Source organism: Leptodactylus fuscus, chromosome 1, assembly GCF_031893055.1.
Source record: "Leptodactylus fuscus isolate aLepFus1 chromosome 1, aLepFus1.hap2, whole genome shotgun sequence".
NCBI lineage: Eukaryota > Metazoa > Chordata > Amphibia > Anura > Leptodactylidae > Leptodactylus > Leptodactylus fuscus.
The window spans coordinates 211,847,952-211,869,903 of record NC_134265.1 but is presented as its reverse complement, the minus strand read 5'-3'; the positions used below and the strand labels follow the sequence as shown (position 1 = coordinate 211,869,903).

Below are 21,952 nucleotides of genomic sequence, written 5' to 3'. Positions count from 1 at the left end.
CCCGACTGTTGATTTTGCTACTCCAAGCATGTCTGCATGTCTCTCTCTGATGGATTTTTTCTTTTTTTTCAGCCTCAGTATGTTCTGCTTCACCTCAATTGAGAGTTCATTTGACCGCATGTTGTCTGGTCACAGCAACAGCTTCCAAATGCAAAACCACACACCTGGAATCAACCCCAGACCTTTTAACTACTTCATTGATTACAGGTTTACGAGGGAGATGCCTTCAGAGTTAATTGCAGCCCTTAGAGTCCATTGTCCAATTACTTTTGGTCCCTTGAAAAAGAGGAGGCTATGCATTACAGAGCTATGATTCCTAAACCCTTTCTCCAATTTGGATGTGGAAACTCTCATATTGCAGCTGGGAGTGTGCACTTTCAGCCCATATCATATATATAATTGTATTTCTTAACATGTTTTAGTAAACAGCTAAAATAACAAAACTTGTGTCACTGTCCAAATATTTCTGGCCCTAACTGTATATATATATATATATATATATATATATATATATATATATATATATATACATATATATATATATATATTAAATTCCATCCCATTCTGAATTTTTCTTTAACTTCCCAATACACTGTACAGAATATTAAATGGAACCACTGGGAAGTAAAAATTATTATGCAAATTACATCTTTTTCTCTGATTTTCCTAAATAGTCGATGCAAATGGCAGTCAGTATAATGTTCAAATCTTCAACAATGGGCATCTAATTTTATTGAACAAACCTCCCAATGCTAATTATTTAAACAAATTTAAACTAAATGTAAATCCACTGTTTCAAATTACTATGCACAACAGAGCTTCTAAATATTTTATAGGTTGTAAAGAACTGAAAATGGTCATTTGTTGAATTTGTAGCATTAAGAGGTCATATTTACTGAAATCAAAAGCCATTTCAATCAAAAACATCTTAAAAGGCCAAGTTGCCAACATGTTAACATAGGACACCTTCTTTCATAATTCTTGCATCCATTGAACTTCTTTCTTTGCAAGATATCAGAAGAGTTGCTGTTCTGATGTGAACTACCTTCCACCCTCATAGATCTTTTGCTTGAGATTACTCCAAAGGTTTTCAATAGGGTTCTCTCCTTATGCCCATAGCAGCCAATGGCTCAGAGGCATTCTTTTCTGCATGAGATGGTGCACTGTCATGCACGAACACGATTTTGCTACGGAGAGAACTGTTCTTCTTTTTGTACCAGGGATAAAGTGGTCAGTCATAAACTCTATATAATTTGCAGAAGTTATTTTCATAGCTTCAGGGACCCTAAAGGGTCCTAACAGCCCTCTCCCCATGATTTCAGTCACCTCCTTGCTGACAATGCAGCCTTGTTGGGACATGGTGGCCATCCGCCAACCATTCACAACTCCACCCATCTAGTCCATCCAGAAGCTTGAAATACTTGTTTGCTACTTTGTAATGGTATTTTAGCAGCTGCTCTCTTAATTCGATTACCGTATTTTTCGGACTATAAGACACACTTTTTTCCCCAAAAATTTCGGAGGAAAATGAGGGTGCGTCTTATAGTCTGAATGTGGGTTTGCAGCATGGCCGCGCTACTGCCACCGCTGGTTTTCTTCAGCGGCAGTAGCGCGGCAATCTGCAGGCCCCGGCAGCTAAGACACTCCCCGGCATCCGCCGGTCTATTACAGCAGATGCCGGGGACTGTCTTAGCTGCCAGGGCCTGCAGATTGCCGCGCTACTGCCGCTGAAGAAAACCAGCGGTGGCAGTAGCGCGGCCATGCTGCAAATCCACTCCTCCTCCGCAGGTCCCGGCAGTCAGTTAGCCCCCCCCACCGGCCCCATACCTTTAGTGATGCAGGCCGGCTCCTGCACGGCGAGGCCGCAGGAGCCGACCTGTTCCAATGACAGCTGGGAGCCTAATGAAGGCTCCGAGGCTTGTCATAGATATATATTACTATCGCGGCTGGTCTATGACCCTCCGCGATAGTAATGTATAGAATCTCCCATAGACGGCAATACACTTGTATTGCCGTCTATGGGACTTGCAATCAAATGATTGCAGGTTCAAGCCCCCTAGGCGGGGGATATTAAAATAGTAAAAAAAAAAAAAAAAAAAAAAAAAAAAAACTTAAAAAAAATATAATAAAAAATAAAATAAATAAAAGTTCACCTCCTTTCCCTAGAATACATATAAAAGTATAACATTACTGTGAAACATACACATTAGGTATCTCTGTGTCTGAAAATGCCCGGTCTACTAATATTTTTATGTACAGTGAACGTCAAAATCAAAAGTGCTAAACTGCCGGGTTTTTCTCTCTGTTTTGCCTCTGAATTAAATAAAAGGTGATCTAAGCAATAAACATTTCCCAAAATGGTATATCTAAAAAGTACACCTGGCCCCACAAAAAAAACGCCCTATACATCCCCGTACAGCTGCAGGGTCACCTGTCAATGTGGCCTTGCAGCTGTTCCAAAACTACAACTCCCATATATTAAATATTTTACCATTTTTTGCCTGAAAATTTTTTTTCCCTATTTTTCTCCTCTAAAACCTTCTCTAAAACGTCTTATAGTCCGAAAAATACGGTAGTCTGTCTGGCAGGAACCTTCCTCATTATGGCTTTATCTGCACATCCCCGTCTCTTCACAGTACGATGATCACGCTTACGTTTTCATGAAATATGTTTTCATTGTGCAAGGTATTGCACTATTTGATGCTTTTCAGCAGCAGTGAGAGATCCTTTTTCTTTCCCATATTGTTGATACTTGTGGCCTGCTACGTAGGTTTCCTTTAATTGGGCTCACTTGACAAACTATTTATCACAAGTGTTTCAGATTGATTTCTGTGATTTATAGAGCCCTGAGACACAAAACCAGCCATGAGTTTAATTGAAACATTAATTGAAAAATTAAATCTTTAAATCATTTAAATCCGATTTGCATAATAATTTGGAATGTGGTATATTTCCATGACGTACCAGGTATCAAATACCAATAAAAAAATTATCTGAGAAAAAAAAACAAAACAACAGACAGGTAGTTACACACGCAGCCCATCGGACCCCATTTACTACGATGTTTGTTTTAAAATTTAAACGTTTTCCTCCGCCAATTTTCAGTAGACACCATGATGGAGTCTCCAACAGAGACATGCCCAGACCCCATGTTGTGGAAAAAGTTGTGTTTTATAGCATCAGCAAAGTCAATGGGATTTTGGTTAATCTCATCCTCATATGCAGAATAGAAGAGTTGTGCAGTTAAAAAAAAAAATAAAAAAACAGTACATTTTTTAAAACATTGCATGTTATTTTAGCTTTGGAATTACATGAGTTTTCCCAATAGATTTAATAGGGGAAGGAATAAAGCAGAGAAACTCCATGCATTTTCGGTGTGTTTCTTTCCGCAGCATTTAGCTGTAATTTGCCTTAGCCCTAAGTATACTATTTTCCCTGCTTCGTCTTAGTAATGATGATGTATTTTTTTACTCATTTGGAACATAAAAAATCGAGTATATTCGCTATGTTTCAGTTTCTCTGTTTGTCACCACTGAATACAGGACTGTGTAACAAGGCACATGAAGCAGCATGCAATCATATCCAAGTCTCTGCTGACAGCTTTGCCATGGCAATGGGCTCTAGAGTCTGTTGTTATGGCCACCTCAGTGCCAAGACTAAAGTGAAAGGAAAACATCTGGTACACTTCTAAGTATTATGGTAATAGGCAGAAAGAGAAAAGAAAAACAATGAATATTATATTATGTGACCCATAATGATGGAAATGATACATTTTATTCTTATTACCCCAAGTTAGGCCCCTATTTTTGGAAGGAATGTCAAAAATTTGGCACATTTAGCTAGCTGATACAGAGGAAATGATTTGTGTAATCTCTAAAAAGGTTTCAGCAAGTTAACCACTTAACGGTCACATTAAAATAGCAAAAACCCTCTTGAAATTGTCACTTTTTTATCACAGATTTTTAACTAATGGTTGAAGTAAATATTACAGACACAACTTGTGCATTTTAACCCTTGAGCGAACTAACATTTTAGTTTTAAACCAGTAACATTTTAGTCCTTTCCCGCTTTCATAACTTTTTACATTTTATTTCAATGTAGCTTTATGAGACCTTTTATTTTGCATTTACATAAGACTTTTCCATTAGTTTTTATTACACTTTAATCAGAAATCATCAATTCTGGCATCTGAATTTTAAGGATTATGTCACTAAACAAGTAGAATAAATAATGTACTAATTTTATTTTAGGGGTTGTTACAGATGTGGTGTTTTTTATTTATCTATTTTTTCATTAACTTGGGAATAGACTTAGTTGGCGCAGTCAACATTAACATCAGCATGTAAGTACTTAAGTGACAAGTATGCTTCTGATTGAAATTGGTGGGGGGGGGGACATAATGTAAGAACATGACTATGGCATAGTCATAGAATAGACCATAAATATCCAATCCATGCGGGTTCCACCTCAAGTATCTGCAAACATTTTAAAAACAGGAGTTCCTAATCCCTGCCTCGCAGCTGCAAAGAGTGGAGAGTACAGTGGGTATGTTTTGCTATCTCCATCTACGTCTAACAAAGCCTCCACAGAACATCATGCATACATAGCTTGTTCTACATTATGGTAGATTTATCAAGCAAAATGTTCCACAATTTTTAGACACTTTTACAACTTGCACAAGAAAAGAAGCCACCTTTCAGCATGGTCTTGCTGGAAAAGATATGAACCAAGTTACGATACAGTGCAACAAAAATGCAACAAAAACTTTTAAGCCCATTAAAGGGGCTCTATCATTGGGAAAAGTCATTTTTAACTAAGCACATCCTTGCATAGCCTTTAGAAATGCTATTCCACACCTACCTTTAGTATGTAAATTGTCTCAGTGGTTTTTGAATAAGTCTGTTGTTATTCATATGCTAATTAGCTTCCAGCCAGCACAGGAAGTTCCCAGCAGCACTCGTTTCTACTATTATCTCCTATGTGTGTGTGCAAACAGGAAGCTGAGTCATCATCAGCAGCCTGTGCTGTATACATACATAGTAAACAATACCAAAGAGGAGAGCACGATGGTGCACCGAGTCTAATTAACATGTGAATAAAAATGGACTTATTCAAAAAACACTTACATACTAAAGGTAGGTGTAGAATAGCCTTTCTAAAGGCTATGCAAGGATGTGATTAGTTAAAAATGACTTTTCCCAATGATAGAGCCCCTTTATTAAATGTTGTAATATTAGAACAGACATTCCAAAAATGTTAGATTTATCAAACAGAATCAGACGACTTCTTTGATATCACCTTTACAATTGTTGCATCAAATTAACTTGCAAGTTTTTAGGTAGTCTCTGCTTGAATTTCTTTGCAGGATATCAGAATAGCTGTCCTAGAACTGCTATTTTGATATAAACTACCTCCCACCCTCATAGATGTTTTGTTTCAGGATACTCCAAAGGTTCTTAATAGGGTTGAGGCCAGAGGAAGATGGTAGTCACACCTTAAAGGGGCTCCATCACTGGACTTTCGCTATTTTAGATAAACATATGCATCAATAGCCTTTAAAAAGGGTATTCAAGTCCTGTAAACCGTTTGTTAAAAGACCCCCCCCCCCCCTTTTTTAATGTATAAGTAAATGAGCCGTCCGTGCACTGTGGGCATTCTGTGCAGTGGCGTAACTAGGAATAGCGGGGCCCCGTGACAAAATTTTTTATTTTTTTTTAATGTAGATTGTGAGCCCCACATAGGGCTCACAATGTACATTTTTCTTTTCCCCAATCAGTATGTCTTTTTGGAATATGGGATGGAAATCCATGCAAACACGGGGAGCACATACAAACTCCTTGCACATGTTTTTTTGCCCTTGGCGGGATTTGAACACCAGGACCCAGCACTGCAAGGCTGCAGTGCTAACCACTGAGTGCATTCCTGCGCATTTTATTATGCCCCAAAGTGGCCCCTTCACACAGTATTATCCCCCATAGTGGCCCCTGCACACAGTATTATGTCCCCTAGTGGCTCATGCTCACAGTATTATCCCCCATAGTGGCCTCTGCAAACAGTATTATCCCCAATAGTGGCCCCTGCACACAGTATTATCCCCCATAGTGGCCCCTGCACACAGTATTATCCCCCATAGTGGCCCCTGCAAACAGTATTATCCCCAATAATGGCCCCTGCAAACAGTATTATCTCCCATAGTGGCCCCTGCACACACTATTATCCCCCATAGTGGCCCCTGCACACAGTATTATCCCCCATAGTGGCCCCTGCACACAGTATTATCCCCCATAGAGGCCCCTGCACACAGTATTATGTCCCATAGTAGCCCCTGCACACAGTATTATGTCCCATAGTGGCCCCTGCACACAGTATTATCCCTCATAGTGACCCCTGCACACAGTATTATCCCCCATAGTGGCCCCTGCACACAGTATTATGTCCATTAGTGGCCCCTGCGCACAGTATTTTGTTCCTTACTGGCCCCTGCACACAGTATTTTGTTCCTTACTGGCCCCTACACACAGTATTATCCCCCATAGTGGCTCCTGCACACAGTATTATGTCCCACTGTGGACACCCATAAACAATTATTATACTCTGGGGTCTTTTCAATTGGAGACCCGGGGGAATAAAAATGTAACGTAAAAAACTACTGTTACTTACCTGTCCCCCAGCTCCTACACTGTCTTCTCCGCTGCCGTCCTTCTTCAATGACGTCGGACGTCACATGACCCGGGACGCAAGCCGGATTCATGTGACGTCAGAGATGTCAGAAAGGACATCAGGAAGGAGGCCTGGCAGGATCGTGGAGAGGTAAGTAACAGTGTTTTTTATGTTTCTTACCTCTCCCGGTCTGCCAATCATTATATTCGGGGGTCCGAAAAGACCCCCGAGTATAATGATAGCAGCAGTAGCGGCTGTCACCGGGCCCCTAATGTCCCAGGCCCTGTGGCAGCTGCCTCTGCTGCTATGGCGGTAGTTACGCCACTGATTCCGTGCAACCCTCACATCATACTCTGTTCACGCCCTCCTCTGTGGTTCTTCTATGTAAGTCCCTCCGCCAGCTTTCGATTCACAGCCGCTGTCTCTTCCCTGGTAGCGGTACAGGACCTGTGATGATGTCACTACTACTCTGTGATTGGCTTGTCCCTGTGATGACGTCACTACAAGGTCCTTCTAAGTAGTGATTATGCAGAGCAGGGGCTGCAGCCCCCTGTGTCTATCATAGATCTCCATGTGTACAGTAGATCTATGCTATGGTAGAAAAGGGAGCTGCAGCCCCTGCTCTGCATAATCACTATTTAGAAGGACCTGGTAGTGACATCATCACAGGTCCTGCACCACTAGCAGGGAAGAGACAGTTGTGAGGCTGTGAATTGAAAGCAGGAGGAGGAACTTACATAGGAGGGTGTGTACAGAGTATGACGTAAAGGGTGCACAAGAACGCCCACGGTACACGGAAGGGCTCATTTACATATATACGTTTAAAAGGTAATTCATTAAAACGTGGGGGAGGGGCTTTTAACAAACGATTAGCAGGACTTGAATAGCCTTTTTAAAGGCTATTCAGGCATATGTTTATCTAAAATAGCAAAAATCCAGTGATAGAGCCCCTTTAAGTTTCTCCTTTTATGTCCATACCAGCCAATGGCTCAGAGGCATTCTTTGTCATACATGAAGATAATTTTGCTACGGAGGGCACAGGTCTTCTTTTTGTACCATGGAAGAAAGTGATCAGTTATAAACTTTGCAGAGGTCATTTTTATATCTCCAGTGACCCTAAAGGGGCATGCCATCCCTCTTCCCATGATTACATCCCCCTCCTTGCTGACGACGTAGTCTTATTGGGACATGGTGGCCATCCACCAACAATCCACAACTTCATCCATCCAGGGTTGCACAGCACTCATCACTTAACAAGATTGTTTCAAAATTAGTCTTCATGTACAGTGCCTTGCAGAAGAATTCATACCCTTGAATCTTTTCACATTTTGTCACCTTACAACTACAAACCTAAATGTGTTTTATTGAGACAGACCAAAACAAAGTAGCAGATAATTGTGAAATGGAATGAAAATGATACATGGTTTTCAAAATCTTAATCAAACAATAATCTAAAAAGTGTAACGTGCAAAAGTATTCAGCCCCATATATCAATACTTTGTAGAAACACCTTTCACTGCAGTTACAGATGTAAGTCTTTTGGGATATGTCTCTACCAGCTTTGTGCATCTAGAGACTGAGATGTTTGCCCATTCTTCTATGTAAAATAGCTCAATCTAAGCTAGATTGGATGGAGAGCGTCTGTGAACAGCAATATTCATGTCTTGCCACAGATGCTCAATGGGATTTAGGTCTGGACATTGACTGGGCCACTCTAACACATGAATATTCTTTGATCTAAGCTATTCTACTGTAGCTCTAGCTGTATGTTGAGGATAATAGTCTTGCTGGATGGTCCTTCCTAGTCTCAAGTCTCTTGCAGATTCCAACAGGTTTTTTCCAGTGTTACCCCTGTATTTAGCTCCATCCATTGTACAATCAACTCTGACTAGCAGAGATGGGCAGAGTTACTTTTCTGCCACACATAGAGCTTTGCATTTAGACCAAAAGTTCAACTTCGGTCTCATCCGACCAGATCACCTTCTTCCACATTTGCTGTTTCCCCTATATGGCTTATCGCAAACTGTACTTAACTCTCAACAATGGTTTTCTTCTTGTCCGTAAACATTGCCAGATTTGTGGAGTGCAGAACTTATACTTGTCCTGTGAACATATTCTCCCACCTGAACTGTAGATTTCTGCAGCTCCTCCAGAGTGGCCATGGGCTGCTTCTCTGACCAGTGCTCTCGTTTGCTTGATCCATTAGTTTAGGTGGATGGCCATTTCTTGGTAGGTTTGCAGTTGTAGAATACTTACCCATTTTTAGATGATGGATTGAACAGTGCTCTTTGGGATGCTCAAAGCTTGGGATAGGTTTTATAACCTAACCCTGCTTTAAACTTCTCCACAACATTATCTCTGACCTGTCTGGTGAGTTCCTTGGTCTTCATGATGCTGTTTCTTCACTAGTGTTCTCTAACAAACCACTGAGGCTTTCACAGAACAGGTGCATTTATATTGAGACTAAATTATACACAGCTGGACTCTATTAACTAATGAAGTGACTTCTGAAGGCAATTGATAGAGCTGGATCTTATTTAGGGTACAGGGGGCTGAATAATTTTGCACGTTACACTTTTCAGATTTTTATTTGATTAAAATTTTGAAAACCATGTGTCGTTTCACTTCACAATTATGTGCTAAATCTCATTTAATGTTGTGGTTGTAAGGTGACAAAATGTGAAAAAGTTCAGGAGGGTTGAACACTTTTGCAAGCCACTGTAGCTGGTTCACACAGCTGTATGTAGCCTTTTTTTTCTGCTGTCAATATGTTATCTGTGCATAAGTAAAGTAGCTGACTGATTGAGTCTATGGCTAATGTATGTGGGAACCTTTGTTTTTCTCCTCCATATCCCTGTTCCCAGTCTGTACATGGCAAAAAGAACTTTCTTTGTTTGCAATGTTCTCTATGTGGTAATCTATATGTTAATGCATTCACTGTATGCAAGTCTTATTGGCTGAAGCTTAGCTTTACATTGTAAATCTGCTATTCTGACTGGATGAAGATTATCTGTACATTGAAATTGTTGGCATTATAAAATAAATGAGATTCTGTGGAGCACAGAGCAGCTGCAAACAAGCCAGAATGCATTGTGCTTGTGTCTGTCCAGCTGGACCTAAGTATCCTGACCCTTACAAGATACTTTAAGAATGGAAGAATCACAGACAAGGTGCAACTGCAACGCATAACACATTCCCTACCAGCCTCCTTAGGCTGAAGAGCTGAGTGCTACATAGCATGCTGTAAACTGTATTGTACTCCTTGTTCTTAAAAATCTTATGGTTTACTATACAGTATCACCAATAATTCTAAGTTAGGTTGACATTGAAAATGTTATATACTTTGTACTTAACGTGGTGCTGCTAGTTTGTGGTATAAGTGATCGCCTTTTAAAAGATTTAAACATCAGACGTATTAAATATGGAGAATAATAACAGAACTACAACTCATTCAAGGAACTTGTAGTCACTTTGTATGACAAACTAGATTTACGTTCTAAGGGCTTGTTCACATCTTCGCCCGGTCTCCGTTCATACAGGTTTCCGTTTCCTGCACAAAACAGAGCAGGAGACGGAAAGCTGCAGGACTCTTACATACCCATTCACTTGAATGGGTTTGAAAGGTGTCCGGCCGTGAGCGCCGGTGAGCATTTTATGCTCTCTGCCGCGAAACCGTTTTTTTTAAACCGGACACAGAGTCGGGCATGCAGTACTCTGTGTCCGGTTTTAAAAAAAACGGTTTTGCGGCGGAGAGCATAAAAAGCTCACCGGCGCTCACGCCCGGATCTAGTCTGACAGCTTTCCGTCTTCTGCATGCAGAAGACGGAAAGCTCAGAACGGAGTCCGGGCACTAGTGTGAACCCAGCGTCAGCAATATTCCAGAGCTAGATAACTGATGAACTATTCTTTTGAATTGACTATGGTAAATGATAAGGAATTAATCTCGAAAATGAACGCGCATGCTACTCCCCCTTAGCAATTCCTTACTCCTCTGATGAATCCTCTAGATGCAGGCTAATTATGTTGGGGGGAGTAGACCGTTTTACATGAAATAATAGGGCTACATATTTTTGAGACCCTTTGTAACAGGCCTCGCACCCTAACCCTGGAGTGGTTTCGATGTGGTTGGGTAGCATGCAATGAATATTACTACAGATCGGGGTACAGTCATTTTCCCAAGAATATGTTAATGTTAAACTTGGTTTATTAAAAGAAAATTGACGTAGAAAACCAAAACGGGTTATAGAATTGTACATAAATGTAACATATCACATGTGATGTAATGTCTATTATAAAAGGACGGCAGTATTAACCAGCAACACGAAGCATATGAGTGAAGTACAGAAGTTTGGGGAGAGGCATGAGAGCTGCGCAGTAGAGGTGTATTTATCGGCTACAGAGCACAGAACAGCACTGGGACTATTGTGTGCGCAGGCAGAATCAGAGAAGAGGGAAAGCCGTCTCACAGGAGGAAGACTGGAAGGAAGACACGCAAGTATAATGGAGTGGATGGGGGTAGAGTAGTAGTGACATTGCATTTCCGGAAACTGGGAAATGGATCGTCACCGGTTAACCAGCAAATGTCCATGGGGCGGGCACGTGACTGCCCCAGGAACATGGTTAAATATACATCTTTGATGTATGTTGTTTAGAAAGTAGGCGGGGAGAGGGTGTTTAGATTAGTGTAAGGTTTTATCCCGACAACCCGTTTAAGTTTTAGCCTATTTCTGGATCCCTACTGTACCTATTTCCCCGTCCTTTTCTTTTTCCTTTTAAATATATGTGTTTTGGTAGAATCAACACACAATCCATATATACTTCTATTCCCCATGAAGCGGGCCTGAAGGCAGACTCGGATTTTCTTGACAAGTGCAAACTGTCTAAACATAATAAGTTTCTCCTGCATCTTGTCAGGGAAATATTCTCACTCACTCAGAATTATTATTTTTGATTACTTTTCCTGCCACCAACTCAGGGGAATGGCAATGGGCAGCTCTTGTGCCTGACCTATGCAAATTTTAGTTTTCACTGTATAAAATAGTGGCTAATAGAAAATCTGTTTTCTGGTACGGAACAAAAAAAACCAATCATCCCATACTACGCTTCTAGTAACTATACCAAAAAGTTATGTTCAATATCATTCATATTATAAGAAGTAGAGACAGAGCAGAATTTTAACTATCCATTAAGTTTAGGGGGGCTGAATGTCAGATATCAGATAGTACAGTGCCATTTTGTACCTCCAATTAAACCAGGCACATGGGTGGACAGAAGCTCTAATTGTACGTTTAGATGTAGACTCTGCAAGGTCTGTGCCTAGACTGAGGTTACCAATGTCACCCATGCAGGAGAATAGGTTTTAATTTAAGACATTTTGCCAAATGCCAAACTACTGACAGAATTTATTTGGCTCACCGTATATGTGACCTCTGTTATATTAGTAAAGGGGAGTTTAAATGGCAGATACTACAACATTAGAACAAATAGCACTAGATGTGGTGAGACGTTCTGTATACAGAAGACCAGATACTACTGTTAGAAGCATAGACCTGAGGGTAAGAGTTTTTTTATTTTTATTGGACCCTAAGCAGCACTATTAAATGATAAAAATATAAGTCAGAATACCCCCTCTATTGGCTATGCTAAAAACGGATGCCAACAGAGAGGTATTTATTTAGGGCTTACTCATATGACAGCCTTTCACAGCAATGTATAAAATAGCAAGACTATTTTTTTTTTTTTTTTTAATGAACAGTATGACCAATCCATTAAATAACATGTTATTTTTGGGTCAGTTTCACAGCTCCCTCAATAAAGTCTAAGAGGGATCCGTGAAAAAAACATACCCTCAGATATACACTTGGCTGGATAAACACACTTTTGCGCAATACTGATTCTTCTACTTTATTTTGGCAGATAAAGTAGGTTATTCTATCACCATTTTGTGCCAGCCAAAAAAGAAAAAAAAAACAAGGATAGGTAAGTTTTGTTTTTTTTTCCCATGGACATGAATACCATTTTCACGACATTTGTTTCTGTTAAATGGATTTATACTGAACAGATTATAAAGACTTGATGTAAACTTAGCCTCATCATTGGTTTACACACATGGACATAACAATAACCACATGACTATGACACTGCCTCTGTAAAAGAGAGTGATTTTCACAGGGTGATTTGCAAATGGCAGATTGTGGCCAAAGTGAGTTTCCTTTTCAAGGGTCAAGAATAGAGATGAGCAAACAGTGAAACATTCGAGATTCAATATTCGTTTCGAATAGCCCCTCAATATTCGACTATTCGAACAAATATCGAACTCCATTATAGTCTATGGGGAAAAATGCTTCATTTCAGGCTAAGCCACACTTCGACTCAAGAGAGTCACCAAGTTCACTATGACACCCCAGGAAATGATGCCAACACCCTGGAATGCAACTGGGACAGCAGGGGAAGCATGCCTGGGAGCATCTAACATGCCCAAGTACCTGTATTATGCCACTATCTCGTCGGGATCCCTGTCAGCTTGCTATATGCGGGAGCTGACTTTTCCCATAGGAATGCATTGACCAGCGTTGATTGGCAGAATGCCATACAGAGTACAGCATTCGGCCAATCAACGCTGGTTCTGCCGGAGGAGGTGGAGTCTAAGATCAGTCCACAGCAGTCTCCATTCTGGTCCGATCTCAGATTTAGCAGTGTTGAGTGCACAGCTCTGCTACACCGGAGATGTAGCAGAGCTGGCCATGCGCTGAACTCTGCTACACCTGAGATGTAGTAGAGCTGAGTGTGCGCTGAGCACTGCTACTTCCAGAGATGTAGCAGAGCTGAGTGTGCGCTGATCTCTACTACATCCAGAGATGTAGCAGAGCTGAGTGTGCGCTGAGCTCTACTACATCCAGAGATGTAGCAGAGCTGAGTGTGCACTGAGCTCTGCTACACCCGAGATGTAGCAGAGCTGAGTGTGCGCTGAGCTCTGCTACATCTCTGGATGTAGTAGAGCTCAGTGCACACTCAGCTCTACTACATCTCTGGATGTAGTAGAGCTCAGCGCACACTCAGCTTTACTACATCTCGGGTGTAGCAGAGCTCAGCGCACACTCAGCTCTAATACATCTCGGGTGTAGCTGTGCGCTCAACACTGCTACATCTGAGATCGGATTGTGGACCGATCTTAGACTCCGCCTCCTCTGGCAAAACCAGCGTTGATTGGCCGAATGCTGTACTCTGTATGGCATTCAGCCAATCAATGCTGGTCAATGCATTCCTATGGGAAAAAGTTAGCTCCCGCATATCGAAACTGACAGGGATCCCGACGAGCTAGAGCCCCAAAGAGCTGTTTCAGTAACATTCCCACCTAAGTAAAGGTAATCCCTAGCTAACCCTGCCAGTACATCTATCCCTATTTCACATAGTTCACAGTCTCATATGACCCGAATATTAAATCCACTATTCGTGGAGGTCACCAATAGGAGGTCACCTGATTTCGGCAGCCAATGGGTTTTTTCAATTTTTTTCAATGCCTCCGTTGTCCTAGTTCCTGTCCCACCACCTCAGTTATTGCTGCAAAAAAGCGCCAGAGAAGGTGGGAGCGGATACAATCCCTGTTGTCAGTGCTGGAACCATATGACTGACATCCTAAGCATCTCCTGCCATTATGTTGCCTAGCCAGACATCTTAGGAAGCATGCAAAGATGAAAATATCAAGGTTAATCCATTGTGGTTCAATGCTGAATGGTCTCCTTCTGCTGACTCTGTAGACTGAAACTAGCTTTAGAAGGATATCCTGACTATTGGACAAGAGGCCAATCTTCACGAGGGATACAGGGCACATTTGGGGTTCTCCAGAGAAAAATTCAAACGGCTTCATTTATACCATGTAATTGTAACCCATTTTCCCCTGCTTACTACACTATCTTCTCATATCTATTAATTGGGGTCTTTTGGTTACAGGCGGACTAAATTTGGCCATTTATACCCATGTACTCAACTAAAATATCTAGAGTACCCGTCAGAACAGAAACTCGGTGGAAGGAATTTATCCCCTCACTTTGTGCTGAAGAGTGGGACTGATAGGTCTTCATCTCAGTCACTGACCACCTGTTCGAAACCCCCCCCCCATCTCATAACTGTCACAGATATGCCAGGAACCATGCAGATTTTATTCACTTATTGTGGTCTTGCCCACATTTATCACCATTCTGGTCTGAGGTTGCAGACACCCTCTGAAATTCACTAAACAGGCAGGTCCCCACTAAGCCTGGATTCTGACTTTTGAGGTTAATCCCTGAGAAAGACTTTCTGCATGATGCCCTATTAGCTTGCAAAGCTCTAGGCATGCAATGCCTATGCTTTCAATGGTGAAAGCTGTTAAAAAAAAAACAACGCTTTTTTTCTTATGTAATGTGGTTTATAAGAATAAAGCTAGGTTTCTAAAATTCTGGGGTCTGTAGTGTTCATTCCCCTCTTACCCTCTCTAGTGTCCACAGTCTACGGACTTAGTTGAAGCCAGGATGCCTTTCCAGACTTATTCTAGATGGAACCCTTCATACATTTACATAATTTGATTCCTTATATTTCTATCTCACTAGTGTGCAGCAAAAGCTACATTTGTATGGAAAGATGCTTGTAAGGACGGTTTCTCGAGATTGTATTTTCTCTTTATTATTCAAAGAGGGCCTGGATGCCTTTCTTGAAAAGAACAATATTTTGGGTTATCAATTCTAGATTATAAGGACACGTTGATCCAGAGATTTTATACATTTTATATATATCAGTCGGGAAGGATTTTTTTCCCCTGAAATGGGGCAATTGGCATAAACCTCATGGGGTTTTTTGCCTTCCCCTGGATCAACACTGTAGAGAATTGTGGGGTTATAGGTTGGACTTGATAGAATGATGCCTTCATCCAACCTCATCTACTATGTAACTATGTATATGCTGCATACCATGTATTAAGGAATGAACAAATGCTACTTTATCAATTTTGTTGTTAAAAAAAAACCCTCCCTGTATACTCAAATCTATAATGGTACCAAATATGTGGCTTTACCCCACTTACATCATTACAATAATGCCCTAGGTGAAAGGCCACCATCACAATATGCATTTTAGAGTAACTTTGTCACAATTAGCTAGTTGTAATAGGATCCCCTTGTGTCCAAAGTGTATAGGTTTGTGATATAATTTAGACTGGTGTTCCCGTCCTGTAAAAGACATATACTTGTTCCTATTATAAATGCTGCTGCCAATGCTGGACTTTCTTTTTGGTCAATGTTTTGACATAATGTGCCCTGTTCCCTGGAGCCACAGGTGGGCCTCAGAAGCAAGTATTGGTGAGTGATGAGCACAGTGGCGTTACTAAGAATGGTGGGGCCCCGTGGAGAACTTCTGACATGGGCCCCCCAACCGACACCGACGCTGAAGACCTCGACCAACCCCCCTCCTCTGCACTCTATTATGCCCCTTAGTAAGCCCTGCACACAGTATTATGTCCATTAGTGGCCCCTGCACACAGTATTATGTCCATTATTGGCCCCTGCACACAGTATTATGTCCATTAGTGGCCGCTGCACACAATATTATGTCCCTTAGTGGCCCCTGCACACAGTATTATGTCCCTTAGTGGCCCCTGCACACAGCATTATGTCCCTTAGTGGCCCCTGCACACAGTATTATCCCCAATAGTGGCCCCTGCTCACAGTATTATCCCCAATAGTGGTCCCTGCCCATATTATTATCCCCCATTGTGTCCCCTGCACACAGTATTATCCCCCATAGTGTCCCCTGCGCACAGTATTATCTCCCATAGTGGCCCCTGCACACAGTATTATCCCCCATAGTGGCCCCTGCACACAGTATTAGCCCCCATAGTGGCCCCTGCACACACAGTATTAGCCCCCATAGTGGCCCCTGCACACAGTATTATGTCCCATAGTGACCCCTGCACACAGTATTATCCCCCATAGTGGCCCCTGCACACAGTATTAGCCCCCATAGTGGCCCCTGCACACACAGTATTAGCCCCCATAGTGGCCCCTGCACACACAGTATTAACCCCAATAGTGTCCCCTGCACACAGTATTATCCCCCATAGTGTCCCCTACATAGTATTACGTCCCACTGTGGACATCCATAAACAATTATTATACTCTGGGGTCTTTTCAGACCCCAGAGTATAATAATCGGAGACCCGGGGGAATAAAAACATTAAACAAAAACAGTTGCTTACCTGTCCCCCGGCTCCTATGATTGTAGGCTGCCGCTCTCGTCTTTCTTTAATGACGTCGGGAAGCAGGCCGGGGTGATGTGACGTCAGAGATGTCAGACAAGTATGAAGGAGGCCTGGCAGGATCGTGGAGAGGTAAGTAACAGTATTTTTTACATTCCATTACCTCTCCCGGTCCGCCGATCATTATACTCGGGGGTCTGCAAAGACCCCCCGAGTACAATGATAGTATTTGTGGGACCCGTGGTGTCACTTGCCGATCCCAGCCCTGCCAGGATCGGCAAGTAAATAGGGCCCGTAAAGGCCTATTAAAAAAAAACAAAAAACGCAGCAGTAGCGGCTGTCACCGGGCCCCCTAATGGCCCAGGCCCTGTGGCAGCCGCCTCCGCTGCCTCTACGGTAGTTACGCCCCTGGATGAGCATAATATTGGCCATAGGTATTAGCTGATTGATTATTGTTCTGTAGGGGCACTAAAGGGGTATACCATTAAAGGGGCATTATACTTTGTGGGGCATCAAGGGGACATTGCACAGTGTACAACAGTCCTGTGTAAAATATAGAGGGGTATAGCATAGGGAGCCTGGTATTTTACTATACAACTTGCTGCTTTCTTTTGTAAGGAGAAAATGTGACCTAAAATTCTTATTGGGCTCCCTTACCCAGAAGTGACTATGCTATGGGACCTCAGAAATGCCAAATTCTCCCCGTCCCTGACTGCAAGCTAACAGCCACTGAATTGAAAACCTCTGACCATGTAAACCCAGTCTAAATGCAATAAAAAGGAAAGCAATTCCTAAATTTAAGAAAAAACAATATGCATCCTAATTTAGTTATTGCACAACAGCACTAAATGGCATAGGTTATTGCATATTAACCCCAATCATGTATTTAGTGGCAATTAAGCAAAGCAGTTCCCACACTTCTTGAGTGTTTGTTCAGCCTGAGAAACTACTTCCGCTTCTCTGGCAACAAAGATTTCACTGGCAGGGCTCAATTTTACTATCCTTTATTAAGATGGATGTGGACTGTTTTTAAAATGGATAAGAGCTGCAATATCAGACATAGCCTATGGAATGAAGTTAAAGTTTTGTGTTATTTATTATTTTATTTCTAATCAAGTTACCAACTACATCTAACTTTATAACAATGTCGCAGATTTACACTTGCCTTTTAATATCAGCAATCCTCTGGTGTGTGCATCAGGGCATTTAGTGGCATAGCATGGCTCTTTATCCATTCATCGATATTACGTGGAGACATGACAATTCAAAAGCCATCTGTAAAAGCAAAAAAAATCTTTATAAATAAGGCAAAACATTGTATTTAAATTATCAGTACCATAAGACTATACACACTTTTCACTGTAACTATTTTACATACTGTATACATATGCTTTCTAAATTAAAATGAATCTCGTACGTAGTCTTCATTAAAAAAAATTCTGCCATCTTATTGTTAAATAGTATGTGCAACTCTTATAAAGATCTTGTTGTGATCTTACATGAGTAGGAACATTCAAACATAAATAGTAGATCCCTCATGTAGTGTTGAAGAGAGAGCTCAGAAGAATCCTTGAGTCATAAAACTTACATCCAGCATGTATTAGTAGGAGGGTCATGTACTCATAAGTAAAATCTGAAACAAGGAGCAAGTTGCACACTGCATATCAAGGAATTAAAAAAATTATGAATATTTCAGCAAGACACTTTAACACAAGGTAAATCCTAGCACATTAACAAATGATACCCACCATTAGTCTAGGGTTTCAATATAATAAAGACATTTTGTAAATATTGCATATGATTGATTTCACATACTACTTTTCGATTGTAGGATTATGCTTCAGACATTTATGTATGCAGCTCATTCACTAAGCAATAAAAACTACAATCAGAGAGGTTATTACAAGGAGTATTTCAAGTTCTGCAAAATTAGCAAAGGGGGGAAAATGTGATTAACCCCTTAATGATACAGGATAGTTTGGGCCTTAAGGCTCAGACCCAATTTTCCAAATATAATATTTTTAACTGTATGTGAGAATAGTTTCATAATGCATTTACATATCCAGGTGATTCAAAGATTGTTTGTCATGACACATTGTATTTTATGTTGGTGGTAAATTTAGGTCATTCTATTTTGTTTTTGTTTGTTAAAAAAAAAAAAAAAAAGAGAAAATTTACAGAAAATGTCATAACATTATCAATTTTGAAAGGCTCTGTTACGGTAGAAACACAGATAGTTGTATCACACAAAATTCTTAATAATTAACACTTACTATATGTCTACTTTATATTAGCATAGCTTCTTTAATGTCCTTTTACTTTTCTAGGATGTTAAAAGGCTTACAAATTTTGTAGCAAATTCCAAGATTTTCAAGATTCTGTTTTCTAGGGACCTTTTCGGTTCTGTAGTGACTTTAAGGGCTCTATATAATAGAGAGTACTCAAATTATTTAAAATAGTGTATAGGAACTTTTTTAACCCTTTAGGTGTTCCACAGGAATTAATTCAAAATGCAGGTGAAATTTACAAATGTAATTTTCTTAACCCTATAATGCATGACATTAGAAACATAATATTTTACATAAGAACTCAAATAAATAACTTTTACAAGTTTATTTCAAAATTGCCAAGTAAGATAAGAAAAATACACAAACTTGTAATAATTGTTTCCAGAAAACACCAAAAAAGAATTACATTAGAAAAAAAAAGTACAGAAAACATATTTAGTGGTCAAGCATTGGGACTTCTTACAGCTCCTTGAGAATATTATGTAATGGGTCAGTCAAACCCTTGGTTGAAGAATGTGCCATTGTTGACTTAGATGTCAGTAAACTAAAAAGTAAAATACAATTATTACATCAGGGTTGTCTTCTCTTTCCTATTGTGTGTCTGCCCCTTCCCCATGCCATTGCTGACTGTGTGTTTGCCCCTACCCCCTCCTTCTCTCACCTTTAGTGGCTCTCATCTTTTACACTTTCTTCTAGGTGATGCACAATACTCTGGATTTTTGTGGCTCACAAGGAAGGAGTCAGCCTCTTTCTTTCTAGAAGAACCTAGCAAAGGTTCTTCTATAAAGAAAGAGGCTGACTCCTTCCTCCCAACATCACATGGCATCACAGGTCCTTCAAGGGATTCTACCACTAAAACACTTTTTTTTCTAGTTACCACGTCGGAATAGCCTTTAAAAAGGCTATTTGTCTCTTACCTGTGGAAGTGCTCTCCGCCGTGCCGTTCGTTCAAAATACCGGTTTGTACCGGTATGCTAATTAGTTCTCTCGCAGCGATGGGGGCGTCCCCATCGCAGGAGCAGCGATGGGAGCGTCCCCATTGCAGCTCGAAAACCGACCGCAGCGCCGCCTCTCTGGTCTTCTGTATCCTCCCCTTGCTTCTTCAGCGTCTGTCGGACGCCTGCGCAGTATGCTCTCTGTTCGGCGAAGATTGCCGAACGTACTGCGCATGCGCGAAATTGCGGTCCCAGCCATAGTGCGGGCACCCCAATTTCGCGCATGCGCAGTACGTTCGGCAATCTTCGCCGAACAGAGAGCATACTGCGCAGGCGTCCGACAGACGCTGAAGAAGCAAGGGGAGGATACAGAAGACCAGAGAGGCGGCGCTGTGGTCGGTTTTCGAGCTGCAATGGGGACGCCCCCATCGCTGCTCCTGCGATGGGGACGCCCCCATCGCTGCGAGAGAACTAATTAGCATACCGGTACAAACCGGTATTTTGAACGAACGGCGCGGCGGAGAGCACTTCCACAGGTAAGAGACAAATAGCCTTTTTAAAGGCTATTCCGACGTGGTAACAAGAAAAAAAAGTGTTTTAGTGGTAGAATCCCTTTCAGCAATCAGCACACAGTGTATGCTCATTTTGGCAAACCTATGGCATGCGTGCCAGAGAGGGCATCTAGAGCCCTCTTTGCTGGCATGTGCACTGTCACCATGATCACTCACTAACAGGGAATCTGGCACAGGAGCTGTCAGCTGTCAGTGTAGGCCTCAGTCCGCAGGACCGCATCTTACATGTGGCGTGTAATCTCTGCCCCATCACAGGCACGATGTAGTAAGTAATCAGCACCTGAGAAGGAGGACACTCTTCATTGAACTGCAGTCATACTGGGTAAATAGCATAAACTACTGTGTGGGAGGCAACTGTGAGGCATATACTACTGTGTGTGGGCCACTGCGGATTATATACTACTGTGTGGGGGCCACTGCGGATTATATACTACTTTGTGGGGGCCACTGTGAATCATATACTACTGTGTGGGGACCAACTATGGAGCGTATCATACTGTGTTGGAGCCACTCTGAAGCATATAATACTCTGTGTGGACCACTCTGGAGCATATAATACTGTGCATGGGCCACTGTGGACCATATAATACTGTGTTGAGGCCACTCTGGAGCATATAATACTGAGAGGAGACCACTCTGGAGCATATAATACTGTGGGGCAACCACTCTGGAGCATATACTGTCTGGTGACCAGTTCGAAGTGAATAGTACTGTCTGGGGGCCACTGTGGAGCACATTGCACTGTGTGGGAGCCTTTCACTATTTATATCACACAGTATCTGTATTACAGCAGACATGCAATATTATTACAGACTGTAATAACATTGCAGGCCACTATAAAGCAGATCCTGGTTAATTTAAGATTAAATTGCCGTGTTGGCACTTTGCATTTATTTAGTGGGTTTGCTGAAGTTTGGGCACTTGGTCTCTAACAGGTTCACCATCACTGGTGTATGCTGTCCTGCTGATGATCATTACTGTGTTCAGAAAGACCTGCGATGATGTCATGACTATGTGACGTTGGGAAGAAGGAGTCAGTCTCCCTCCCAAGATCACACGACCATGACATTATCAAAGGTCTTTCTACACACAGGCATTATCCATCTCCCTTCCCAGCAACTCTGATTACAATAACATAGTAATCTGTGACACATAAACTGATGAGTATATGAGAAACATAATACAGGCTGAAAAGGCCGAGGTTATGTAAATATGTAGATTTCCAAAAAAGCATTGTTATACCAAAATAATGCCTATCACATAAAACTA

The 21,952-nt window shown here is 41.4% G+C and overlaps 1 protein-coding gene across 1 annotated transcript in view; it reads right to left on the bottom strand.

The window, feature by feature from the left end:
* The window catches only part of ADGRL3 (adhesion G protein-coupled receptor L3), an 877,296-nt gene that overhangs the window by 781,177 nt on the left and 74,167 nt on the right, over window positions 1–21,952 (bottom strand). Inside the window, exon 2 of the mRNA XM_075282777.1 lies at window positions 18,054–18,163. The gene's annotated coding sequence lies outside the window, so the exon portion shown is untranslated. The remainder of the gene's footprint in view (window positions 1–18,053; window positions 18,164–21,952) is intronic.